The sequence below is a fragment of the Protopterus annectens genome, chromosome 4.part0, assembly GCF_019279795.1.
Source record: "Protopterus annectens isolate FY-2018-M chromosome 4.part0, PAN1.0, whole genome shotgun sequence".
In the NCBI taxonomy this organism is placed as follows: Eukaryota; Metazoa; Chordata; order Ceratodontiformes; family Protopteridae; genus Protopterus; species Protopterus annectens.
In genome coordinates this window covers 1,097,494,370-1,097,518,812 of record NC_056733.1, presented here as the reverse complement: position 1 = coordinate 1,097,518,812, position 24,443 = coordinate 1,097,494,370, and positions in this window count along the sequence as shown.

Here is a 24,443-nt window from a genome sequence, read left to right as displayed (position 1 = left end):
ATTTGTATACAAATATATAAAATCCATAGTAGGTATATAAAAACATGCGCGTATTCTAATGCAACGTGTGACATCTATATAATAGTAGGTATATAAAAGCATGCGCGTATTCGAATGCAACATTGTGTGAAAATTTCAAAGCAATCAATGAAGAACCTTCGGAGATTTAAGATTTTGAACAAACGAACAATTACATTTTTATTTTTATATATATATATATATATATATATATATATATATATATATATATAGGGTTGGGAGGGTGGCCTAATGGTTAAGGTGTTTGCCTTACAAACACAAGGTGCAGGGTTTGAGTCTCACAAGGGATAATTGGCTAGGCTTAAAATGGCTCGCAAGGTAAGTTAGCTTAGTACTAATCTATGAACCTATATATATATATATATATATATATATATATATAGAGAGAGAGAGAGAGAGACAGGGTCATATTTACTGCAACAGATGCCTGGTGACAAAGCCATGGACTCAAGCTTAATGTTGACACTACATTGGCATCCCTTCTTGCAAAACCTCTGTACCCATTAACTACCACATAAGTGGTAGTCTACTTAACATCGAAGGTGTGATAAGAGACCATGGGACACAAGTGGACAGTAGTCTCCCCTTTGATAATCACAGTGTCACACTAGTCATGTCATCTGTCTATGTGGCACACGTCATCACAAAAGGTGTGTCATCCAGGGAAATATAGGTCAGTGTTCCCCTCTACTCATCACACATAAAGCCCATTATAGAGTACAGTGCACCATGTGGTATGTACCTCACAAGACATCTACAGCAACTGGAAACGACACAGACATACCTCACAAAGAGTAATACCAGCCTCAAACAGATGCCCAACGCAGACCATCTCACAAACCCACAGCTAGACTGTGTCGCATACTGCCTACCCAGAGGTGACCTCTGCCTAACATACTAAGCTATGTCAAACCCAGAGCTGTTGGACATGCTCCATGTAAACAGATCACAATCCCTACGAGCTACACGCTCTAGGGACCTAAACCTTGTGACCTCATTAAACAGCACATGCTGGAGGGATAGATTCCTAACTCAGAGACATCCCATACTCTGGAACAAACCACCTATCAATAGCAAACAAAGCTCCTAATTAGCAGTTGTCATAAATAATCCTGATGATTGTATGGGAGATAGGAAATACACCCTGGGAATCACCTCTGTGGCTCTGCTTGACAGGGCCACGTGAAATGCAATTACCCGTGTGTCAAAGGCCAGGGTAGCGTATGGCTAGACTTCTATAGGCCCTAGGGCCAATAGCCTATTACCTACCTATGAAGTGATACACACCCACATGTACTTGTTGCAATAATTGCTATGTGAGGTTGACTGAGTGTGATGGTGAATGTGTTGGTGAATGTGTCAGAGTTCTGTATATGTGTGATAGCTTAGTGGGAAACTGTTTCTGTCATGGTATTATGTGTCCTAGCTGTGATCCCAGCAAAAGATGTGTATGCAATTGCTAGGCAGAAAAAGCAGTATGCTATACAGTCTGACGTAGTCCCTTGTTGTTGACTGGGGTGTCACATCGTAGGCTAAAGCAGTACATGTATGCTTATTGAGTGTTACTGCTGGTGAATCCAACTCCTGTATGAACTGTAGTACTACCTGAGGCTGTATGCCTAAACAGCACAGTATGGTGTATGGCCACATTTCTTGGAAACACTGTTTTGTGTGTTCCCTGTAGTCCTCACAGATTACATACCTCAGGCATAAGGTTTTGTAACTACTGACACACAGTACTGTATGGTACACAGGAAAAGGTCATCTGGGTTGCCATACCTTTGTGTTTGGTATGTATGTCTGGTGTGTGTGGGTATGCCTGTACCATGGCCTTGGTCATATGTGTGTTACAGGATATAAGTGCATATCTAGCAACATGTATAGTCTAGTACAGCAGTATGCCACCTATATTAACGAATGTGCATATATGTTAGGCAGGGGTTTGCCATCAACGACTAGTATGGTATACTGGTAATACTGTAATGGATTACATATTTCTTGATGCATTAGCTTGATATATACCTCCTGTGGCTAGGTGGTGCATTGTGTCACATACAGTGTGTCATGTACTGTTGTATAGTCTGACATACTGGTTTATTTTTGTTGCTGTGAAAAACATGGTTTGATATATGGAGTGTGCCAGGCACTGTCAGGCAGTTGAGGGCTGAGCACTGATATGTGGTATTGAAAGTGTGTATCCTCTGACAGCCAATATGTTGCTATATATGGCAGTTAATTGATATCTGTACTCTAGAATGTTAAGGGTGCCACATGACTTGCTCACACATATTGTTTCATTGTCTTCCAGGGTAATGGCCCACCATCATAATCCCACCTACAGCCCGGCAGAGGAGGAACAGATAATGACAAGCCTGGTGCAGCACTATGCCCTGCTGTTCTCCAGAACCAGCCAGGACCAGCATGAGCGGACTGCACTGTGGCAAGATCTTGTCCGTAGGGTAAATGACATAGGCATGCATAACCGGACATATGAGCAGGTACGCCATCACTGCAGTGATTTAATTAGACATGTCTGGCAGTGTGCATCTGATATCTGTAGACAACAGCTTGCCACAAGTGGTGGGGTACCCATCCATCCCCCCCTCACCAGAGTGGAGGAGCTGCTCCTGAGCCAGGTGGCTCCTGGCCAACAACAACAACAACAAGTAACATGTATCATCATGGAGGCCGGAGCCACCCAGCAAGTTGACACGGAGCGTGCAGGTAACATGGCATAGCTGCAGACTACTGTTACCTCTATTGGTAGAGCTTGCTTATGTGAGATGTGTACTGTGTAGTTAGGGGATGTGGTCCCTAGTGTTGCGTAATACTAATAATTAGGAATATAATCTGTAGGCCTGTGACTGTCAACCATTGTACTACTGTAAGATTGCAAACACAGTAGCAATGCTACAGTTGCTGCCACTGACAAACTGTCTCATATCCTTGTAGGTCCCTTTGGTGTGACAGCAAGGCAGCAGACCCATGCTGGTGAGTGTGTTCTACATTTAATATTGCTAATTAAATGTGCATGTCATAGGTGAGGTGTAGGCCATGTACATGTAACACCTACGCATAATGCATGCTGTGCATGTTTGCTGTGAGACTATGCACATCCCATTAATGTGGGTAACTGCCTAAAACACATACAATACTCAGAGCATCCCACACAATTGTGGCAACACTGTAGTGGACATTGGATAGGCAGAGGCGATACACATGCACACAACATACACAACTTTGTCATACGCAGTACATTTTAACATTCTACACATGGCGTATTCAGACAGCCGCTGTAAGGTCACACTCCAGTATCCCAAATGTCATCCACACAGCACACATAATACACCTGAGGGGTAGATGCCTCTCATATGGCTGTGCGACACTCTTCAACACATAACACATTCATGTTAGGCAATGCCCCCTATTGGGCACCATATAAACCCATGTAACAACTGGCTGTGAAATGGTGAATGTAGCCATGGTACTGCAGTTCCGGTACAGCATGGTATGTGCTGGTCTGGCACACATTAGTAGCCTTGAGTGACCACATGATGCTGCATGATGATGGCTCATGGTACTACACCCCATCCAGTTACAGTGACCACAGTACAACACATAGCATTAACTGCTATGCACCTCATTGTTGTGTGGGTGCAAACATATGCAATGATACACAATATGCATAGCAATCACCATTTGTACAAAGTGACACATATATGTCTTGTAATGCTATTGAGTGTATAGGTCACATGACACACACTATGTATGTGTGATGTTTAATGTTGCAGTTGTAATGTCATGGCTGGCACTGGCATGTCCACAATATGTCCTACACTCAACATAACCACTGTACAATGGCTATGTTGAGCAATGGTATTCCATCAGGTATACATGCACCAATCATCCTGTGTGTATACATAGCATGCATGTGCTAAACCTGTGTCCACATTTATCTTCTAAAGACACAGATGCTCTAATCAGAAATGGATATCTCTGTGACAAACAAATACACATCCAGCCATGGTATGTATACCTGTGAGTGATGGTGCACAGGACATTGCAGAGCTTTTAATACTTGCACAGCAATGTTGTGTCCATGTACACATTGCATTCCAGGGTGAGGCCAATCACTGAACAACAACACACATGCATCAAAGCCATGTATACTGTTATTAGAAAGGGCTGTCTACACCCGCATTGCATGCTGTTGAGCAACACACGTCCTGCATGCTGACACATGTGATATAACTGTTTGCATTGTGATACTGTACCCCACCATCACCCGCTATTGAGTATGTCCTGGATTACTGGTGTGTGTGTGTGTGTGTGTGTGTGTGTGTGTGTGTGTGTGTGTGTGTGTGTGTGTGTGTGTGTGTCTGTTTTAGTGAGGAGTGCATTTGTGTGCATGTGTGCATGTGTGCCGACATCATGCACAGGTCGTAAAGTGTGTTTCCTGTCTTCCTCTCACAGACGCTGGCTTTGGGCTGGTTCACTGCAGCAGGGAAACTGATGTCACTCAGCAAAATAGTGATAATGATGATAGGTGTGTTGAGGCACAGGCATGTTTGCCAGGGTCTGTCGTTAGGCCACCAATCGACAGTACGCAAGTGTCCACCCCATCCATGCACACAGTCATACTGCCAATACACCCATCACCAATGCCCTTAGCTGAGGGACAGCGTACAGTCGGCATTGGCTAGAACGGTGTGGTATCCATGGCACATGCATCCTGACACAGCAGCCATACCCAGATGTCTGGAAGGGTACCACATAGGCAGATGTCCAGGGGTTCTCATCGGAGCACTGCTGCTCATCATGCCACTGGCAGATGTGCCACAGGTCTTACAACCTCACGCATGTTCCAGGCTGTCATGGAGGCACAGGCACATATGGAACGGTATACCAGACAGGGACTAAGGACATATAACACCGCCGTAATTGACAGTATCTGTGACCTAGCAGGTGCCATCCGTAATTACACTGAGGTCACTGATAGATGTTAGGGAGAGACATTAGATGTCCTCCGCAATGTCATGTCCATGTGTCAGGACAGTGCTGGACGGGTGAGTCGTCGATGTGGACATATGCCAGCAACATCAGCAACTGGCAGTCGCCGCGGACATCCCTCAAGCCACAGCCGCTCCCGTAGTGCCAGTACCAGCCCCAGCAATGTTGGGGGTGGGCTGTCCATAGAATGTCCTAGAAGACCACATGCACGTGGCTCCGGACAGTCCCAGCAGGGACCTGGGTCCAGTGTACATCCATCTACCTCTGGGGATAGTACCCAGTCTGGCTTAGTACCTGATAGTGTCAGTAGCACCCCTGCCAGACACGGGTACCGTATCCGTAGCCAGAGACGGTGATCTGTAAAGCCTGGGCGGTACAGTCTGTGGCTGTCCCACAAATACCCGTATATGGCAGCCACATGGTGGAACAGTGCACATGCAGACATGCACACACATAAACCAGACACCTAGGGTTAACACATACCTGCACACATTACATCAACATTGGCCCATAGTGGTATTCTTGCCCCTCATACACACACACACACACACACACACACACACACACACACACACACACACACACACACATACATGTCAATTGAATGGCTCACTGTAGGCCTCTGACAAACCAACAACACACCCTGTGCATATGATGAAACCTGTGCCACCTCCAGTCATCTGTAACATTGATGCAGGAACAGGCTACCATGGTGCTGATGCACAGGGTGACTTTATAGCAGTATAGCAATGTTAGCATGTTGTCAGCAGTAGAGTGTAATGATATGCTTGAAGGTGTAGCTGAACAGGCATGATGCATTAAAGCTATGATTGTTATTGTAGTATTGTTTACACCAGTGTTAGTTCCAATGGTGTATTGTCCACCCATGTGCCACTTGGCTGATGTGTGTAGTATTGGCAGCATGTGTTAGAGAGTGGACAGTATGTGTGGGATGTGTGTAACACAGATTTGCAGGTGTACATTTGTGAACATGGTGGAGGTGCACTGTCTGCATGTACATGCATAGTGGACACATGGGCAGGGTGACATGCCCTGTATTACACAGTAACACTCCATAGTTTCTATTGGTGGCCAGTATGCATTGTACTACACACATTTCGGAACCTGACTACACATGTGTGTATGACATGGTTTGACACTGTGCTGTGGGTGATACTGTTACTATCTGTCATTGTTTTGCATTCTGGTAGTATACATAACTTCAACAGCCTGACCATAACCAATCGTTAGATGTTGTCTTGACAACTGACACACAGATGTAGGACACACAGCAACATTTGGATCCTTCAGGTACTATACTATGTCAGTAACCAGTGGTATTCACCTGCACCCATTACTGAGACTACTCCTGTTTGGCAGATAGCTCTCTTAGGTACAAGCAATCACAGTAGGGATATATCCGTCCACATCTGGTAATGTATACTGTGGCCTGTAATGCATTCTCCAGATGACACACACATCCTCCACAAGGGTATCATACAGACAGATACCTGTTGTCAAACCCATGCTGTAAAGCTATAAGCCAAACTAAGCATAGTCATCCACCTTTACGGAACATAGTATCCCCACAGTACCACATAGGTAGTAGCCACCAACATGATGAACAGGTACTGATGTGTACATGCAACCTAGTGTTACATCATCTCTCCTTTGATAATCACATTTCCTAAGGTGTTTTGAAATCCCTCGGTGGATCACATAAGCAATAAGGGGTCTGCATGCATATCCACAAAGGTTGTTGTACACCTATAATGAATAGGCGCTAGCCATTTAAAAGCATTTATAGCATTTACTGTCTGTTTTTCTTCTGTTTTCTGCAAAAAAGAAAAAAACAAAACAAAAAAAAATCTTGTTTTCCCGCCTTACTGAACTAGAATAGTCTAGTCTTCAGAGTTTGCTGACCTCTGGGCTTTGTCTTGGTTCCTGTGCTATTCCATATCCTTATTTGGATAAAAGGAAGCATCTTTGTTCACCAGTGGGAGTGGGGAGCACTGAGCGGCCTGTTTGTCCCTAGAGGAGTGGTTCCAGCCAGAAACTTGTAGTCTATTGGCCATTTTGGGTCAATTCCTAGCTCTTTTCAGCCCCCTGTAATAAAGCCCGCTTTAGCGGCTTTTCACTTGTATTCAACTCAGCACAGCTCCTCGTGGTGTCCTGCAGAGTTCTACAAGCAGCAGAGAACAAAAGAGTGACTTTTTCCTGATTTAAGTATTTTTTTCAGGCTTTTTGATTATTTACTGCTTAGCGACTGCATTTTTGCCTGTTTATACAGCTCTGCATTCTATTTAAACTGTTTTTGTGTTGATTAACTGTTTTGCACTTTTAAAAAAATTATTTGTTGTTTAATTTTACCTGTAGGCTAACACACTCAAGTGCGCTAGCCGTTTAAAAGCATTTATAGCATTTACTGTCTGTTTTTCCTCTGTTTTCTGCAAAAAAAAAAAAAAAAAAAATCTTGTTTTCGCGCCTTACTGAACTAGAATAGTCCAGTCTTCAGAGTTTGCTGATCTCTGGGCTTTGGCTTGGTTCCTGTGCTATTCCATATCCTTATTTGGATAAAGGGAAGCTTCTTTGTTCACCAGTGGGAGTGGGGAGCACTGAGCAGCCTATTTGTCCCTAGAGCAGTGGTTCCAGCCAGAAACTTGTAGTCTATTGGCCATTTTGGGTCAATTCCTAGCTCTTTTCAACCCCCTGCTATAAAGCCCGCTTTAGCGCGCTTTGCGTGATATTTGCCCATAGAGCACCATCGGGCAGTGCCGGTTAAACAAGGCTAAACTATTTCTGGCTCCGTAAAGTCTGCTTTTCAATTTTTCCCTTAGAACTTCTCTACTTGCAATCTAAACAGTCTATTCTCTATCTCAAAAGCTCAGCACTTGCTCCTAAAGCATTTTTATATAGGTAAAGCTCAGCACTTGCTCCTAAAGCATTTTTATATAGGTAAAGTACTTGTATACTAAACAAAGTACTACATTAGCCTAGAATCCCCTTGAGTACCAATTTCCCTATAGGTCCCTTCTGACTCAGTTACACAGCAAACTTTTCACTTTTTCTAGCATGTCGAGGGTCAGTTGCTAGCGTCCTCTCCTGTTCAGCTGGTGAATCTGGGCATCTTGAGGCAATGTTACAATTGCCTCATGTACACAGACAACCCACTCCTTCTCCCACAAAACACAAATACATGTGAGAGATGCAACTATATAGCCAAACTGGAGGCTGAGCTCTCTCAACTCAGGACTGGCAAGACCAGACAGGAGGAGAAGGAAACCACGCACACCACAAACCCAGTTTCACATAGAACTATCACAACTGCAAAACAAACACATAAACACACAAAGACATATTCGGAGGCACTGATCAAAAATCTACCAAAACTACAGAGGCCTCCAAAGCAGACACCCAAGCAACTGCCACCTCAAGACATAAGACATGCAACACATAGTTCTCAAAGTCAGTGTGCTAAACAGTCACAGCCCTTAAGGCCAAACACAATGCCAGACACACTTGTTATAGGTGACTCCATAGTCAGACACACTGACGTCCCACTCACCAGACTGAACAAGGAAAAGATCACAGTAACCTGCCTGTCAGGTGCTAGAATCCACCACATAACACAAGCACTCAGGTCACTCCACAGCAAGTACAAGTATGACTCAGTCATTGTCCATGCCGGTGTGAACGACCTGAGACGTACCTCCCTGGACTACATGAAAAGAGACATAGAGGAGCTCTCAGATTATGTAGCCCAGGCCGGTATGACCCTGACCCTGAGCAGTATCCTACCCTCACCAAGAATGATGCCACAATACAGAGACAAAATTATCAGCTTTAATAATTGGCTTAATTACTGGTGTCATTCTAAGGGGATCCAATGTCTGTCTGCCTGGGATGACATGCTTGACAAGCCACGCTGCTTCGCAAGGATGGCTTGCACCTGTCACCCTGGGCTTCCGGATATTGGCAAAGGCTCTTGCCACCCCATAGTGCCTTTTTAGGCAAGGCTCAAATGATAAACCTACCGCCCTAGAAAACAAAATGGAGAAAAACTAAGGGTAATACTGCTCAATGCCAGAAGTCTAAACCTCAAGATGCACACAGCCGAAGCCCTCCTCAGTATGGAGAACATTGATGTCTGTGCTGTGACTGAAACCTGGTTCAAGGCTCCTGAGAGCACCCCAGCACTATCAGGTTATACCTCATATCATGCGTTCCGCCCCAAAATCGGACCGAACCACAAAAGGAGGAGTATCCATATTCATAAAGGATACCCACACCTCCAGGTTAGTGGCAATGCATGAAGCATCGGAGACCATCCAGGTGCAATTAACCATAGGTAAAACTGCCCTACAGTTTGTAACATGCTACAGACCACCTTCTCAAACTCAGGAAACCCACACAGCCTTCCTGAAGACACTGGAGAGTATGAATGTCTCTCCAAACACCATCATATTGGGTGACTTCAACTACCCAAACATAGACTGGGAGCATTACTCAAGCCCCAACACCCTAGCCCAAAGGTTCCTTGAGTTCATAAACTCAAATGCTGTGGAACAACTAGTCACCATTCCCACAAGAGGAGAAAATATACTAGACCTGATCATCACAAACATGGGGACAAAATGCTCCACACCAGAAGTATATCCTTCATTGGTGAGATCAGACCATAAATTAATCTCACTGGAGATCCACATCCCGCACCCACCCCCAGCAAAAAAGACCACAGTGAAGAACTTCTCAAAAGCAATCTTCACACTTCTTAAGACTGGAGTGGTATCCTTCAAGGCCCCCGAGCCAGTGGAAACCACAAACCACGCTGCTGAAACCCTTACAAATGCCTTCTACGAGCACCTCCAGGAATGTATGGATCAAGCAATCCTGACCCTTTCCACCAAAGGCAGGCGCCCGGTCTGGTGGACTCCAGCCATAAACAAACTCTACAACAAGAGGAAAAAGCTACTACTTGACAGAGCAAAATCCCTAAATGGGAAGGCATCTCTGATCAATACTAGCAAAAAACTACGATCGTTCATAAAATCATCCAAGGCCAACTTTGAGAGAAAAATCACTAATGACACAAAAGACAATCATAAAGCCTTCTTTAGCTATGTTAGAAACCTGGGTGGAAACTCCCAGATATGCTCAGAATTAGTCCAAAATGATAAAAAAATCACTGAACCCACAGACATTGCCAACATACTGGCAGACAGGTTCAGTGCAAATTTCTCCCTCCCCCCCAAAAGGAGAAATATCTATCTCACCAGAGTCTAGCCTCCCAAACATCTCAGATGCCCAGGTGAGAGCTGCTCTCTCTAAAGCAAAAAACACAGCATCAATGGGACCGGACGGTGTCCCCGGCTGTGTGCTACACAAACTCAATGAGGAACTAAACCCACACATAAGGCTGCTGTTTAATCTTAGCCTTACTACAGGATCGTGCCCAAAGAATGGCGTACGGCAACTGTGGTCCCACTCCACAAAGGCGGTGCTTCTACGGACCCTGGAAATTACCGCCCCATAAGCTTGATGAGCCTTGTCTGCAAAGCTATGGAGAGGATCATAATGGAACTCATAAATAAAGACATTGGGGACCTACAGACACTGGATCCTACCCAATTTGGCTTTGTCACGGGCAGATCCTGCCTCTTGAACTTGGTCGACTTTTTCGAAACAGTCACTAAGGCCATTGATGAGGGTAAGGCAGTTCACACAGCCTACCTTGACCTAGCAAAGCGTTGACACAATACCCCACTCGGGCATCATAGAAAAGCTCACCAGCTTAGATGTAAACCCATATGTCACAAGATGGGTTGCAAACTGGCTCAAGGACAGAACACACAGGGTTAGAGTTGCTGGTGCCATGTCAGACTCTAAGCCGATCATGAGTGGTGTCCCACAGGGCTCAGTCCTGGGCCCCCTCTTGTTCGGCATTTATTTTTCTGAAGTGCAGGCAAACATAGGGGGATTGTGGCTGACAAAATTTGCAGATGACTGCAAACTGGGCACCATAATTGACACTTCATCAGACACAGACATCCTCCAGAAAGGTCTCATAGAAATGGAAAACTGGTGCCAGAGCCATGGCCTTAAGCTAAATGCCAAAAAATGTATAGTCATACCCTTTGGGAAAAACAAGGTAACCCCTAATTACCACATAGGTGGTAATCCATTAAACACGGAAGAAGTTATCAGGGACCTGGGGACCCAAGTTGACAGTAACCTCTCTTTTGACACTCACATTGCCAAAGTGGTTAGGAAGACCTTCTACATTGCCCACCTGATCATGAAGGGATTCACATCCAGATCAGGAGAGGTCATTGTACCCCTGTACTCTTCACTTATCAGACCAATGATTGAGTACAATGCCCCATTCGGAATGTACCTTACCCGACACCTGCAGCAGTTGGAAAGACCCCAAAAGTTCCTCACCAAAAGGATAAAGGGGCTCAAACATATGTCATACGATGCCCGACTGAAGAAACCCCAGCTCTATTCAGTCGTATACCGTCTGCTCAGAGGTGATCTGTGCCTGACATACAAGGCCATGTCCAACCCGGAATTAATGGACATGCTCCACCTCAAAAAATCCAAATCCACCAGAGCCACGAGAGCAAGAGACTTAAACCTCAACACGGATATAAATAGGATGTGCTGGAGGGACAGATTCATCACCCAGAGACTCCCTACACTATGGAACAGAATCCCAGTCCATGTGAGGCAGAGCTCTCACTGACTCTGTTCAAGAGAAATCTTGACGAGTGGATGGGAGATTGTAGGTTTACCCCGGGAATCATCTCTGTATCACTGCTGGACAGAGGCACAGCAAACTAATGGGTATAGTATTCTCATCCTAAGGGGTGGTGAAAGCCACACACACTCTGGCTAGGCTTATAAATGCCCTAGGGCAGATAGCCTAGTATGAACCTATGAACCTATGAACCTATGACAGACTTTGCTGCGTTTGAACAGGTCTGACATATACCTCGGCCATAAACACTCACTCACACAATTCAATAGAAACCATAATGAGTGTGTGTGACACGGATGACCTAGGCCAGGGATCACTGCAGTGGCTGGCCTTGTCACAAGCATACAGATGTGACCTAAGGTCTGGGAAGCAGCAGCACAATCTGGCAAAGATGACAGCTGTGTTCTTGGAGAAAGCAGTGTTCCCACACATGCAATAATTGAGGTAACATGTATGTATATGTATTTGCCACACAGCTACCTCACATGTGCAATGCATACTGATATGTCATGCAGTAGTAAAAGCAAAACCCTCAGCACATTGACACACTCACCAAGTGCAGGATTCAAACCCCTATCTAACTACTTCATGATACTAGAGGAATATGCATTAACACAACACGCTATACACATTACTGGGAGGTCTCTTTTCCATAGGTATATTTGTAGGATGGTGACATCATCAGACTTGACAAAGATAAGTATACCACTTGTAAGATGTTCTACTACTCTACAAAAACGTTGCTCCTCTCCAATGTAATTACACACAGTTATCAAGTGCAGGATTCAAACCCTACATAACTACTTCATGATACTAGAGAAGTACGCATTAACATGACACGCTATACAGATTACTGGGAGTTTTCTTTTCCACATGTATATTTGTAGGATGGTGACATCATCAGACTTGACATAGATATGTATGCCACTTTTAAGGTGTTCTACTACTCTCCAAAACGGTTGCGCCTCTCCAAGGTGATTACACACAAACGTCAAGTGCAGGATTCATACCCCTACATAACTACTTCATGATACCAGAGGAGTACACATTAACACATCATGCTATACACATTACTGGGAAGTCTTTTTTCCACATGTATATTTGTAGGATGGTGACATCATCAGACTTGACAAAGATTGGTATACCACTTTTAAGGTGTTTTACTACTCTCCAAAACGGTTGCGCCTTCCCAAGGAGACCACACACAAACACACACACTTGTCAAGTGCAGGATTCAAACCCCTACCTAACTACTTTATGATACTACAGGAGTACAAATTTACACAACACGCTATGCACATTACTGTGAGTTCTCCTTTCCACAGATATATTTGTAGGATGGTGACATCATCAGACTATATACAAAGTGGGTGACATTAGGTGGGCTACATAGAAGGAATGTCTAAACACTTTGGCCATGTGATCATCAAAGGGGAGTTTACTATCTACCTGTGTCCCCAGGGCCATAATGACTTTCTCTGTACATACTGGATTACCACCTATGTGGTAATTTGTGTGCACATTATTTTACCCAAAGGGGATGACTATGCATTCTTTGGAATTCAGCTTGAGGGCATTGTTTTGACACCAGGTATCAGTCTCTGTAAGACACTTCTGGAGGATGTCTGTGTCAGACATAGAGTCGATTATGGACCACAGTTAGCAGTCACCTGCAAACCTGTTCAGCCATACACCTCCCGTGCTTGCCTGTACCTCTGAGCAGTATCTACTGAACAGGTAGGGTCCCAGGACCAAGACCTGTGGGATGCCATTTGTGACTGGCTTAGAGTCGGACATGGCACCCGCAACTCTGAACATGTGTGTTTGATCTGTGAGCCACTTGGCCACCCATCCTGTGACATAGCTGTTAATGTTCAAGCTGGTACACTTGTCCATGATGACAGAGTGGGGAATTGTGTAGAAAGTCCTTAGTGAGGTCCAGGTGTGCTTTGTGGACTACTTTCACCACCATCTATGTCCTTGGTAACTGTTTGAAATAAGTCAACTAGGTTTAGGAGCCAGGATCTGCCTTTAACAAGGCAAAGCTGTGAAGAGTCCAGTGTCTGGAGGTCTCCAATGTCTCTTTTTATGGGTTCCATGACAAATTGCTCAATAGCTTTGTAGTCCAGGCTGAATAGACATATAGGGCAATGCTTTCCAGGTTCTGTTGTGGCACCCCCTTTGTGGAGCTGGATGACTGTTAGTGTATGCCATTCTTTGGGTACATAGCCTGTGGTATGCTTGAGTCAGGGCAGTGAATGTAGGTGAGGGTGTAGTTCCTTTTGGGCCTAGTGTAAGATGCAGCCTGGGACACCATCCAGTCCCATTGATGCTGTGTTCTTAGCTTTGGAGAAGGCTGTCTTTACCTGCATGTCCATGACATCTGGGGCTATGCATCCTTCTGTGATGGACACAGGCCCATTTGGGGGTGATGGGGGGGGGTTTACACTGAACTTGTCCCCCTGGATGTGGGCAATGAAAGTTGGTTCAGTGTATTTCTTTCCATTTTTCAGTAGCTGACAGCATATTTGGAAGTTGACACCTACATGTCTGGTATAGCTAATGAAGGATTTGTGGTTGTTATTCTTACATTCCTTGGCTATTTGTCTTTAGAAACTGTCCTTGGATTATTTTATGAGCGATCATTGTTTCTTCACAATAATGAACAGTGATGCCTTTCCTTTAGTGAAGTTGGCTCTATCATGTGTTTGTTTCCTCCTTCTGTTGTCTAGCTTATTTATGGGCAACAACCACCTGACTGTTGTCTTATTTTTGGAGGAGTGCATCTTGGTTTTATTTGTGATGTCTCATTCCATGCATCCCTGTAGATGCTCATAGGATGCACTTGTAAATGATTCGGAAGATTGTACACCATTATCCTATAGCAAGAGGTCTTTGGAACGTTCCACTTTGGTCTTGGGAAGTGTGCAGTTTGCTTTTGAAAATGTCTTCACAGTGGTTTCATTGACTGGGTGTGGGGGGGGTGTAATGTGGATGTCCGGTGTGGTTACTTTATGATCTGATATTACCAGCGAGGGGTTTATCTCTGTTGTGGAACACTGGTACCCCATGTTGGTAATGATCATGTCCAGTATGTTGTCACCTCTAGTGGGCATGGTGACCAGGTGTTCCAGGGTGTTAGAGTTTTTAAACTCTAGTAAACATTGGGCAAAGGACATTGTACACGAGTAATTCTCCCACTCAATGTTTGGGTAGTTGTAATCTCGTCATATAATGTTGTTTGATAGGACCTTTATATTTTCCACTGTTCTCAGGAATACCGAGTGAGGTTCCTGAGACAAGGTACATGATCTGTAGCAGGCTACAATATGATGAGCAGCTTTGCCCAATGTCACTTTAACTTGCATGGTCTCCAAGGCTTCATGCAGTGCCACTAACCTGAAGGTGTGGGTATCCATAATTAAATGGGTACACCCCTTCCTTTTGTATTTCACTTGTGGTTTTGAGTCTGAAGGTCAGAGGGATTGTGAGTGTTTTACATGGAGCATGTCCAACAGCTCTGTGTTTGTCATACCTTTGTATGTTAGGCAGTGAACACCTCTGAGTAGGTGATATGCAAGGGTGTACGGATGGAGCATTTTGAGATGGTCTATGTATGCATGTATTTCAGGCTGCTAATGCTCTTTGTGAGGTATTGCTGCAGGCTTTCCAGTTTTATAGTTGTCTTGTGAGGTACATAGCAAATGTGGCGTTATACTCTATTATAGTTCTAGTGAGTGATGAGCAGAGGGGAACAATGTCCTCTTCTATTCTGCATGAGACACATTTTGTGATGAGGTGTGCCACATAGGAGGGTTTCCTGACTACTGTGGGAATGTGATTATCACAGTTGTGTCCACTGTCCACCTGTGACCCAAGGTCTCTTGTCATACTTTCAGTGTGAAGTATACTACCACCTATGTTGTAGTTCTTGGCTACAGAGTTTTTAACAAAAAGGATGACAATGCACCTTTTGGCATTGAGCTAGAGCCCATGGCTTTGACAACAGCCACCTGTCTCAGTGAGGCCCTTTTGTAGGATGTCCACATCTTTAGAGTTTACAATTATGGCTCCTAGTTTGCAGTCCTCTGGAAACTTCAGTAGCCACAGACTTTTCATGTTAAAGTTTACTTCAGGGAAGTAGATACTACACAGCCTGGGAAGTTATCTGGTCCCATGGCTGCTGTGATACTGGCTTTGGAGAGTGTTATTTACCTGTGCAGCCGTGATGACAGCAACTTTGCAGTCTTCCATTATAGAGATGTGCTCTTTCATGGGTGAGAGGAGGGTAAAGTTAACACTGATCCTATCTGCCAGGATGTTGGCATTATCAGTTGGGTCTGTATATTTAGTGCCATTGAGCTGTAACTCAGAACAGATCTGAGTGTAGCCATGACATGAACCTGTCTGTTGGGCAGAGATCTCCTGAGTAGACAGTATGCAGCAGGGTACAGACTGGGTTACATTCAGTCTTGTTGCATGGGGCAACTATTTGAGGCCAGTAATCCTCTTGTTAAGGTACTTCAGTGGTCTTTCTGGCTGCTGAGTGTGCCTAGTCAGATTCAATGCAAGTGTATTGTGGTACTCTCTGACGGGTCTGATGACTGCTGAGTAGTGGGAACCTCCTTTGACCTACATGCACAGACTTTGGCAGTTTGTGTAAACACATAGCATGATTTTCTGACCACTTTGTGAATGTGTTTCTGGAAGTAGAGATGACTATCCACATTTGTCCATAGATCCCTTATTATCACATCCGTATTTAGCCTAAGTGTGTGAGCATGCCCAGTATGACCTTTCAGTATGTTGCTGCCTGACATTTGCTTCGTTTATTAAAGTGTGTGGGCATGCCCAGTATGACCTTTCAGTGTGATGCTGAATGAGATCCACTACATTTGTTGGAGTGTGTGAGCATGCCCAGTATAGACATTTATACTATATGTGTATGGAAAATCAAGTTGTATTTTTACAGCAGGGCTCACCTTTGTGTCATAGATCAACAGGGATCATGCTGTGCCTGCAGGGCTTCCATGAGACACTTTGCATATACTTATCAACATTTCTACATACAGGGGGGACAGCTATTCTTTGTGCATTTCTACCCGGGGGCACACCTGATTGTTACTGTGGGTGTACATAGGATGATTGTTTCACCTGACACTCATACACATTTGCTATGCCTGCACTGCTATGTACGGTACACCATTTCAGTCTGTGCTGTTGCCTATAGTACTGGCTTGAGGCATACTACTGTGCTACAGATCCTAGTGTCCAATGTCACGTATATTAGATTGCGCTTTCATAGCCTGCACAACCCACATCACACCGTCTGGCCTGAAGTTCTCTGTCTGCATAGGCCTGTGGGGGAGGTTACCCATATGCCTCTTTAGGGGCATGATACAGCATTTCTTTGTGTTTGTATTAGTGTACAATTGTCCTGCTGTGGCTGTGCCACTGAAATGCTATCATGGCTTAGTGGTTCAGTACTGTGACTATAGTGCACAGTATCCTGGGTTCGAGCCCTGTCACTGCTTTTTATTTTCATGCTGGGCAGACCAGACTGCTTAAGGAACAGTAAAGCAAATATGAGCATGTTTGCCTGACTTTGCTCGACTTTGCCCGACCATGCCCAACATTGCTCAACTTTGTCCAACATTGCACTTGTTAACACGAGCAATTTTGTTTACATATACTAAATATTGGTAAATGCTGCTTAGCACTGCTTATTTGCTTAAAACATAGCAATCATGCCTCAGGTGGTGCTGCAGGGCTGCCTATGTCAGATGCACATACTACACTCCCTATACATGTTTGGAAACAGGTAGTGTCACGGTAGGCATCCCTTTTATTTTATGTGCGAGTCAGAGAGAGGTATCATTACCAGGGTTCCTACTGAGCTATTGTATGTGCTATGCGTTGCCTCTTTGCCAAGGCCAAGGCATACTGTGCATGCCTCCTTCTGCCTACTGGGGCAGGCTCAGGTTGTTCCTTCTCCAAGTCACGCTGTGCCTATACAGGCCTTGGCAATGGTGGGGGGCTGTTTGGCCCTGCCCCATGCTGTTCCTGCTGCAGCTGTTTTCACAGGATCATATTGTGTAGCATGGCACATACCATGACAATTTGGGTACATGTAGTTGGTGAATACTGCAAGGCTCCACCAGATGTGTCCAGGCACCGGAACCATGACTTGAGCATCCCAAACACATGCTCAATTACATTTCGTGTTTGTGCGTGTGTCTCATTATGGAGTTCTTGTTCAGGTGTTTGTGCATTTCTGATGGGTGTCATCAGCCATGGCTCCAGTGCGTATCCAGCATCCCCCACTAGGTGACCGTCAGGGATGTCCCCACTGGCAAATGTCTGGTACAGCTGCGTCAGATGTCAGATATGGGAATCATGGTAGCTTCCAGGGCAGCCAGCACACACATTCAGTATTATGCCCTGAGCATCGCACACAACTTGGCAGTTGATGGACTGGAAGCCCTTGCGGTTGATGTAGGCCCTACCCCGTTCACCGGCTGGTGCTTTGATGTGTATGTGTGTGCAGTCAATTGCACCCACTACCTCACTGTACTCCGTTATTTGCTGGAAGAGACGCATATTGCTGGCCAATACCTCACGGGAATTGGGGAAATATACATGATCACCGACATGTGCTGACATGGCATCCAGGAAGTGGTGCAGTACCCTGGATGCTGATGCCTGTGAAATCCCCATCATATCACCAGTTGGTCTCTGGAACGTACCTGTTGCTAGTATTCTTAGGCCGACACATACCTTGGTTTCCACTGGGATGGGTTCCCCTCTGTTGGTTCTGTGTGTGAGGCGTGGCCTGCACAGCTCAACAATTTGCTGCAGGAGCTCTCTGTCCACTCTATAGTGCTCCACTATTTCCAACTCATGTAGCCCCTGGTAGGTTACCCTGGGTCTGTACACTCTTCTCCATCTCCTCACTGTGGGTTGCTCAGCAGAATTCGCAATGGCACCACCCTCAGCATCTTGCACATGTTGCCTTATAATAGCAATGGCAGCCCCAAACATTTTTTTGTCTCAGTTAAGCTTTGTAAGTTTTGACTTCTCTTTGTATACTGCAGTGTTGCAGTGTTTCTGAGTAAAACATGGGGGAATGTTGTTTGCAGAGTTTTAAGTGCTGGGCTGGGCTGGGCTAGTGTACTGCCTGTGTAATTGGCTGATTCTGATTGATTTCACCTGGCAGCTCTGCTAGTTATCCTTGGTTAACTTCCTACTACTACTTTTCATTCCTTTTCCCTTTCTGTTTCCACAGGGGGGCAGTGCCGCGCACACAACTGCAAACATGTGCACACGAGCACAAACGCACGCACACAGCCTTACACAGGCTTAGGTGGGTGCACATCCATGCACACAGGCTTAGACTGCCTTACACAGGCTTACACGGGCGCACACACAGGCTTAGACAGGTTTACAGGCGTGCACACGTGCACATACAGTGTAAGCATCTTTGCAAGAAACTTTAGTGATATCCACGGAGTACAGCTTCGGTTTCTGGGTTTCAGTTCAGACAACTGTAGACACGCCTCTTCCAGTCCTGAGTAACTCACAGCAAACATATGCCACTCTGCTCCAATAAGCTTACAGTCTTTGATGCATACCCCATCATGATGTCACCTATCTTCTACTCTGTTACTCCTCTAATCCTACTCTTACACTCTAGGGACATGGTTCACATGGCAGGGAAAATTGGGATTCACTATCCTTATACTCATTTGCATAGGATTGCCTACTAATGCTAGGTTACATCTCTCAGACTGAGCTTCCCCCCTTAGCAACCACTACTCAGTAGCCATGTTGTCTTCAGCCTGCCATTCACCTGCATGGCAGATGGATGTTTTTAATAAAATGCCTATTTTTGGCTTTTATTTTTTTTTTCTGGTTTTTAGAGCACCACACATTTGTGCGGCGCTGCGCTATGCTTAAACATCGGAGATCGGGGGAAAAATTATTTTTTATTATTTTGCAACACATAAAAATGCCAATGGCCTTATATTTGGCCATTGGCATGCTTCCTCAACTGGATGCATCCTTTATTTGGAGCTGTCATAGCTCCATTTTGCTATTTGCAGAACGGTACTCAGTTACCAACGGAGTACATTTCTGCAAATAACACTACTCTTACTCGGACAGGTTAGTGTTTCCTGGATCGCAAATTTACCTCATTTGCATAGCTTTCAGCAGCAAATTAGGTAATTTGCATAACCTAACACTGTCCGTGCAAGAGTCGTTTTAGGAGCTCTCATGCACGCCCCTGCCGGCTGTTCCTGGATCACTCGGCAGACATATTGGCTGACTGGAGTCTTATTCTACTCTTAGACTCCGTGCAAGCCTTCGTGAATCTGGCCCATTGTTTTCATCTGCCCTTGCTACATAGGGTAATATAAGCTTTGGAATTACTTCCAGGTTAAACATCAAGTGGTAAGTAGTTTGTTAACTAGTAGTACATATATAAGGCAAAAAGCTGAATGCAAAGTTTACTTTCTTTAGAATGGTGAGATGTAGAAGAGAAGTATGCAAGTATATCTGCAATGTTTTTCTATTTGCCTATTTACATCAGCTGGTTTTCAGTCTTCTTCAATGTTTATAAGTCATCTAGGAAGCAGCAAGTTTATTTGTGTGCAAAGTGCAACTATTTTGTGAAGTACAGCCAAAGTATAGCCATTTCAAAAATGTTTCTTGTGCCGGGTGTGTCTATTCAGAAAGTGCTGCCATTACAGAGTGTTTCTTACACTGAAAAGAATTTCTTAGCAAGGTACCACCATTTTGGGGAAATTTCAGTGTGCTGTGTACAGTTTATTCACAAAATGCAATTACTTCAAAATGTTATTGACTCTGAGCTTCTCTTGCCCAGTTCATTCACATTGTGCAGTTATTTGAGATGTTTCTTAAAATGATGATAAATTACTTTTGCAATACAGTAATTTCAAGAGTATTACAGTACTTGGGAGACTTATTTCACAAAGTTCAGTTACACAGAAGCTTACTGTGCTATTGGGCAAAGTTACAGATACTAGCATAAATTTCTGGCATATGCATATGTGTATGTGCTCACGCTTATTTGTAAAACCCTTCACTGGTATGTGTTAATATGGCAGATGGATTTCAAAAGCCCCTACAGCTTGTGTTTGATCAGAATGTTGCAGAGAATTAGAGAATATTTGAGCAAGACTACAATGTTTTTATACAAGCAGCTTATTCAGATAAAGATGCACAAACTGGGGCATTCATTTTGCTAAACCTAGCTGGGTCAGACACTATAGAAACAGTGTTCATTTGTGTATACAACAGCAGTATATGAGGGAGGAGGTGAAAATCATCTTATTGTTGTACAGGCTGAATCAAGGGAAGACCCCGAGTGTTTGAAATGCAAGTTCAGAGAAATGTGTAACCCCCACACAAATATTACATTAGAGAGGCATACAGCTCAGCAAGCTCCTCATGGTGCCCTGCAGAGTCCTACAATAGGCCGAGAGACAAAAGAGAGACTTTGGCCTTGATTAAGTGTTGTTTTTGCTTGTTGTTTCCCTGAAACGTGAATCCCACCAAAAACGTGGCTTTTCAGTGCTTTTGTGGATCCCTAGTGATATCTGCATTACTTACTGTACTTATTTCTTTGTTACACTTGAAAAAAGTTACTGTTTGTTGTTTTTGCATTTAAGTTACCTGTAACACAGTTGCAGGCTACACACTCAAGTGCGCTAGCCTCCTCTGTGCATTTAAAGCAATTTAAGCTCTGCATTTCTGTTGTTTCTGTAAAAAAAAAAACACAAAAAAACCCTCGTTTTCCTGCCTTTCTGAACTAGTCTAGTCCAGTTTTCAGGCTTTGCTGAATCCAGGACTGTGGTGAAGGTTCCTTTGTTGCCCATATCATACTTGGATAATTAGGTGGCTTCCTTGTTCACTGTTACAGAGGGAACTCTGAGCAGCCTATCTGTCCCTGTAGGATTGGTCCCAGCTCAGCAACTTGTATCTCATTGGCCATTTTGGGCTAATTTCTATCCTTTTGATCTCCCTGCTATAAAAAACGCTTAGCGTGGTTTTACGCTTGTATACAGTTCAGCAAGCTCCTCGTGGTGCCCTGCAGAGTCCTACAAGTGGCCGAGAGACAAAAGAGAGACTTTGGACTTGATTAAGTATTGTTTTTGCTTGTTGTTTCCCTGAAACACTAACCCCGCCTAAAACATGGCTTTTCAGTGCTTCTGTGGATCCCTAGTGATATCTGCATTGCTTACTGTACTTATTTCTTTGTTACACTTGAAAAAAGTTACTGTTTGTCATTTTTGCATTTAAGTTACCTGTAACACAGTTGCAGGCTACACACTCAAGTGCGCTAGCGTCCTCTGTGTATTTAAAGTAATTTAAGCTCTGCATTTCTGTTGTTTCTGAAAAAAAAACACAAAAAACTCCTTGTTTTCCCGCCTTTCTGAACTAGTCTAGTCCAGTTTTTAGGCTTTGCTTAATCCAGGACTGTGGTAAAGGTTCCTGTATTGCCCATATCATACTTGGATAATTAGGTGGCTTCCTTGTTCACTGTGAGAGAGGGAACTCTGAGCAGCCTATCTGTCCCTGTAGGAGTGGTCCCAGCCATGCAACTTGTAGCTCATTGACCATTTTGGGCTAATTTCTATCCTTTTGATCTCCCTGGTATAAAAACAGCTTAGCGTGGTTTTGCGCTTGTATACAGCTCAGCAAGCTCCTCGTGGTGCCCTGCAGAGTCCTACAAGTGGCTGAGAGACAAAAGACAGACTTTGGTCTTGATTAAGTATTGTTTTTGTTGTTGTTTCCCTGAAACGCTAATCCTGCCTAAAATGCAGCTTTTCAGTACTTCTGTAGAGACCTAGTGATATCTACATTGTTTACTGTACTTATTTCTTTGTTGCACTTGAAAAAAGTTATTGTTTGTCATTTTTGCATTTAAGTTACCTGCAACACAGTCGCAGGCTACACACTCAAGTGTGATAGCCTCCTCTGTGTATTTAAAGTAATTTACGCTCTGCATTTCTGTTGTTTCTGAAAAAAAAAAAAACACAAAAAAACTCCTTGTTTTTCCGCCTTTCTGAACTAGTCTAGTCCAGTTTTCAGGCTTTGCTGAATCCAGGACTGTGGTAAAGGTTCCTGTGTTGCCCATATCATACTTGAATAATTAGGTGGCTTCCTTGTTCACTGTGAGAGAGGGAACTCTGAGCAGCCTATATGTCCCTGTAGGAGTGGTCCCAGCCCAGCAACTTGTAGCTCATTGGCCATTTTGGGCTAATTTCTAGCCTTTTGATCTCCCTGGTATAAAAACCACTTAGCACGGTTTTGTGCTTGTGTACAGCTCAGCAAACTCCTCATGGTGCCCGGCAGAGTCCTACAAGCAGCCAAGAGACAGAAGAGAGACTTTGGACTTGATTAAGTATTGTTTTTGCTTGTTGTTTCCCTGAAACATTAATCCCACCTAAAATGTGGCTTTTCAGTGCTTCTGTGGATCCCTAGTGATATCTGCATTGCTTACTGTACTTATTTCTTTGTTGCACTTGAAAAAGTTACTGTTTGTCATTTTTGCATTTAAGTTACCTGTAACACAGTAGTAGGCCACACACTCAAGTGCGCTAGCCTCCTCTGTGTATTTAAATTAATTTAAGCTCTGCATTTCTGTTGTTTCTGAAAAAAAAACACAAAAAATCTCCTTGTTTTCCCACCTTTCTGTACTAGTCTAGTCCAGTTTTCAGGCTTTGCTGAATCCAGGACTGTGGTAAAGGTTCCTGTGTTGCTCATATCATACTTGGATAATTAGGTGGCTTCCTTGTTCACTGTGAGAGAGGGAACTCTGAGCAGCCTATCTGTCCCTCTAGGAGTGGTCCCAGCCCAGCAACTTCTAGCTCATTGGCCATTTTGGGCTAATTTCTATCCTTTTGATCTCCCTGGTATAAAAACCGCTTAGCGCGGATTTGTGCACTGCGCAGTGCTGTTTAGCTGTGGTTAAACTACTCCAGGCTCCATGAAGTCTGCACTTCATTTTTTCCCTTGAAACTTGATACACTTCAACGCAGCACTAGAAATAAGGCATTTTAAGACCGGCACTTACTAAAACTCACTAAAACTAGCACTAGCTTACAGCTGGCACTTCAGCCCTATACTCAGAAAGTATAAGGCTCTTTACTCATCCAGTCAGCAATACAGTCCAAACCATATATTTGGGCATGTTCAAGGGACAGCTTCAGGTGTACTTTCCGGTCCAGCTGGTGAATCTGGGCATCCTGAGGCAATGTTACAATTGCCTCATGTACACAGACAACCCCCTCCTCCTCCCAACCAACACAAACAAATGTGAGAGATGCAGTTACACAGCCAAGCTGGACGCTAAGCTCTCTCAACCCACGACTGGATCATCCAGTCACAAGGAGAAGGGCAACACTAGCACCACATTACCAGGCTCACATAGACCAGCCATAGCTGCACCAGCAAACAACTCTCAGAAACACACAAAAACATACTCAGAGGCTCTAAATAAGAACCTGCCTAAACAACAGAGACCTCCTAAGCATACACCCAAGCAACCCCCACCCCACAACAGAAACCAGGTAACACATACGTCACAACATCAGTGTGCCAAGCAAAA